The sequence below is a fragment of the Symphodus melops genome (assembly GCF_947650265.1).
Source record: "Symphodus melops genome assembly, chromosome: 11".
Lineage (NCBI taxonomy): Eukaryota > Metazoa > Chordata > Actinopteri > Labriformes > Labridae > Symphodus > Symphodus melops.
The window spans coordinates 21,075,409-21,080,503 of record NC_136701.1 but is presented as its reverse complement, the minus strand read 5'-3'; positions in this window follow the sequence as shown (position 1 = coordinate 21,080,503).

Here is a 5,095-nt window from a genome sequence, read left to right as displayed (position 1 = left end):
CATCTAGCTGTGAGTTCATTATTACACACACTATTATCCATCTCATGTACCTGCAAAAACTTCTCAGGCAGGTTTTAATTCACTGATTCATCAAGACTGAAAATGTAGCTGCATGCAGATTGTGTGTGTGCAATGACCTACTCTTAATATGTGTTAAGATTCTATTGATAGATCTATAAATAGATGTGCGAGTTAAAAATAGTTTGTGATCATTCAGAGATTTCTGCGTAACCTTCATCACCATGGGAACAGAAAAAGTGTCTCACATTTTTAGCAATGGTCAAAAATCAGGAAAGTTTCAAAATGTCAACATTTTTAAACGGTGTTTTATCGGATGATGTGTCAAGCTCGAGTGTCTATTAAACTAATACGTATCATAGGTTAATAATTTTGAGCTGCTCAAACAGCTCAGAGGGACTTGTGAAGGTAGGACCAGAGGACTGAGTGAGCGGGGAGATATATATATATATACATATATATATCCACTCATGTATCAATTGATAAGACCATATTCATTTACCCAATTTTATATCTTATGTGCTTGACAGATAGACCTCAGGCCTTTTTAAGATAAGATAAGACTTTGTTTTTGTTACAGAAAAGGTAAAAACAAACAAGCAAACAATGATCATGAAATTTACACTTTCACTTGTGGAAAGACAGAACAGTCATAATTAAAAACTCGCACAGTTTGTAGCATATTGATGAAGATGAACACTATGAGTCAGGTGAAGCATGAGTGAGTCATGTGGTGGTGGTGAGGCTGTTAAACAGTCTGACTGCAGATGGGATGAACGACCTCTAGTAGCGCTCTTTCTTGCCGGGTGGATGTTTCAGTCTGCTGCTAAAGGAGCTGCTCAGAGCCCCCATAGTGTCATGCAGGGGGTGAGAGGGGTGACGAGCTTACACACTGTTTGGCAAAAAATGCCTTCTCTTGTTGCAGACTTATTAAGAGACATGCAACGCATTGCTGCATATTATGTTTTTTATGTTTGTGTCATTGCTGGAGAAGGTCTCTCTTATTGAACACTGTTATTACAGTATAGGAGAAGATTCAGACTTTTAACACCCAAGGCTGATAGAGTATGTTTTCATCTGGCGGCCTCTACTGTATGACTCAAGTATGGACACGCATGCCTTTTTCAGAAATGATCAAGGATTCCTTTATTATCCCAAGGGGTTTTTTTCTTTTTCAGCCAGCAGGGTCACACAACAGGACAAAGGCAAGGCAAGTTTATTTATATAGCACATTTCAACAACAAGGCAATTCAAAGTGCTTTACACAAGACATCAAAAGCATCATGGCAGAGGAAAGAAAAGATACATTAAAAAAATATATATATTAAAACTTAAAATTTGTAGTAATAATAATTCAAATATAATTGTGTGTGTGTGTGTGTGTTTAGTGTGTTTTCTCTTGCGTTTATGCAGGATGGATTGAAGACAGGCACAAGAACTCCTTTAACAGTGTAGCAGAACTAATAAAGAAACACATTTTTATCTTCATGAATATCCTGCCATCTGCTGGTTATATTGTGTCTACAATATATTTTGATTATTATTACTTCTCTCCCAAATCTTATAATATTTGAAGCTCCTGGAGATTAACATTTGAACTCTAATTGAAAAAGAAACTTCAATGTTATCAGTTGTTATCTTAAATACACAGTCCATGTACTCAGTACATGTTTAACATGGCACAAACTGATCAATGTCTGTCTTTGTTATGAACTCTTCTGGGTCCTGTGAGGTCACGAGTGTTTTAAGAGTCATGATCCTAAAAGTTTAGACAAAGATAAAGTCATTTCTCTGTAACTCCTTTTAAAAGTTTCAGCAGGTGTCAGAAATGTATTGATTGACAACACACATTTGAAACACTATTTATAGAGCAATTCAAAATGCTGAAGGGTTAAAAAAAAACATTTATATAAATGTGACACTAAAGCTAAGACATTAAATCACAAAATATAACAAATATTCTGTGTTTCTTTTTCTTGGGAGAACTGCTTTGGTAAACAGGCTCTTAGAGTTACCTTATCTATGGATTCATATTTGTAATTCCCAAAGTCAGATACAGAAGCTACGGTCAATATTTGAGAACAATACTCCTCCTGATATTCCTGAGCGGACCAGTTAAAATTGTGGATTCTTTTCTCCCAGCTATTTCCTTTTGTTCCAGAGAATGTGCCCTCGGTCCAAATACCCTTTGCTTTCATGATAAACCCACATCTCCGCCTCCAAATCAGTTTCAGCCTTCACATCTTGACAACATCATCGGTTAAAGTCTGCTGCCATCTGGGTCTGAGAGAAATTGTTTCACGTTTATAATATTGACTGAAAAGATCTTTTCCATGACCTCTGTTTCTATTGTTACATTCCAACACAGGGATAATGAGTCACGCCTCTCAGCAGGGGATCACAGGAATAATGAAACGTAACAGCGTCGGTCTCAGCTGGAATACGAGGAAAAACAATCAAAAGTCCAAATGTCATCATTGTTCCTTCACATTACTCTATTGTAGGCAAAAAGAGGCTGTACTGCGAAAGCAATGTGGTAAAATGTTAAACACTGAGATTTGATGATGACGATACAGAGTTCGTCCTCAAGGAGGCGCTAGAGGACAAGGATCTAGCAAGTCAAATCATTGTATTGACTGAGCTTTTTGGTTTCTGAAATGAGGCGATGCCTTCGAGCCCTTTCAGGCAGCCGACTCGAGCTGCACTGATTTCACACTTGACATGCCTCATTCATAACAATCACCTGACAACACCTCCTTCCAATTAGAGGTCTGTTGCAGATCCCACTGCCCCTTTAAGCATACTCTTGACTTTAGCCGATCAGGCCACACCTGAGCAATTAAGAGGCCTGCAGCAGGCCATTCTCACCCCTTTTGTTTGCTGCAATGTGCTGAGCTGCAGGAAAGGTTGCTGAGAAGAACTCAGTGTTTACTGTACGAGGTGCATTTTAGACTCTAAGTTCTGTCAACTTCCAAGACAAATTTCACCAAGGGGACAATATCAGTCTATTCAGTTCAGCAAATGAACTGTTAAAAACAAACAAGTAAAAAGTCTTTGAAACTTTACAGTTGTACAGATATTTTAAAAGATATTATAAAAAGGATTTCCCCCCCCCTTTAAACCGGTAGAGGGAAAGAGGGAGCATGTGTGTGGGGGGCAGGCGGGCTCCTGAGAGGAATAAAAAAACGGCTATATTGGTTATAGCAATGATACTATTCATCCACAGGATCATCATTATTGACACTATCAATGAGTAAAAATTAATAGTATTATGATATCAATGTGGACGGGGAATGTGCTGCAAAACGTCCCTACCTTCCTACCACACAGACGCGAGGCGTCAGGAGCCAGGAAATGAACCCTCGACAGGCTTGAAAGACATATTTTAGTCAGATCAAGACAAATGCATGTTTTTTTCTTTGATGGAAAGGAACTGCCAATATTAATAAGAGTTTTGTGTTCATTTCAATAACTTCTTCTGTAAAGTATTGTTAACGGGGTCGAACGTGGTCGTCTCAAAAGAAGAATAAATGGAATATTAGCAGTGTTTGTTTGTGTTATTAGGGTGAGAGCAGCACTGACAATAAGCAAGAGACGTGTTGGTGCAAGATAGATTTTTTTATTAGCCAGGTTGTCGTTAAATTGCACCATATTAAAACCCACATAAAAAAAATAAGAATAATTATCCTAAAATGTCTAACATGTGCTGACATGTGTAAAGAGTCTATCATTAATCTTGGCATTTTAAACCTCACTAATGTGAGTCAAATTCTCATTTAAAATGTGAAATATTTAAACACAGCTGCAGCCCGAGGATATTTAAAACCATGCAAAGTTTGGATCAAGTACCTCCTTGACTATTTCAATATTTTAAAAGGATTTTATGGAACAGACAAACTTAAAATAGTAGAAGTTTTGAATGCTTTATTGTGCTTTGAATAAGAGAACATTAACTTCAGATTCACTTGTGATGTTTGGTTTAAGAACTGCCTTTGTTTGTTAATGAAAGTAAAAAGCCCATACGAGTCTGATTGCAGTCCTATATGGACACTGTGACATGTATAAAAGTTCTTGGCAGGTGAACAGTCATGCAAGGTATTGTAAGCAGTCTTATCTGATCGTACGTATTAATTTCCTTACTGCAAACACAATGAAAAGCACTTGTAAATGCACTACTTGTAAACAATGTCTGAACGTCACCATTGTAAACTGGTATGTATGGCGGAAGCATCTGGACTGTGAGCTGAATTCACCTTAACATATGTTACAGTGATTAATGAGAAGGTAAAGAAAACTCTCGAAGAAACTTCCACAGTTACATTATGATCCACTCGTGATGATAAAATATCCAACCACAAATAGCCTGTCTGATCACAGGAGGCAAGAATTCTCAGACAGATAAAACATACACAGAAACACACACACACACACACACACACACACACACACACACACACACACACACACACACACACACACACACACACTTAAATTGCACCTAATTTGAATTCAAATTCAACAAATAATTGTCCTAAACTTGTAATGTCTTGGCTAAAAGAGAGGAATACAAGTCAGATAAAACAAGGCACACAAAAAAGAGCTAAAAGTCCATCATTTAAATCGTATGAGGCTAAAAAGTCACTCAGTCTCACAAAATAATTCAGTGAGTAGTTTGCCATAATCTTCTGCGACTGCCCATGTTTGCTGTTTCCCTTGCAGGGTCTCATCAAGTCACTCAGCACGTGCACAGGCTGCAGTATATCGCCAGTCAGTGGTGTGCACAAACTTTTAGTAGTATAGTAGCACATTAGCATGCTTTTTCCCCCCCAAGAAGGCGTTTGTATTTTGCCAACCAGTAGGACACTTTAATGCATATTTTTTAACAATTGGGTCACAAATGGGACCCATAGATGCTGCACTCGCCATCCACCTCGTTCTACAAAATCACAATAGCTGAGTGCAGCTCGGTGTTACCCAAAGGCTAATGTGGTGAATACAGACAGTAAGGAGAAGGGAGCCTGAAACAGAACACCTTCACTCCCACCTTTAGAGGTGAAACAAGCACAAACGCGTCCTC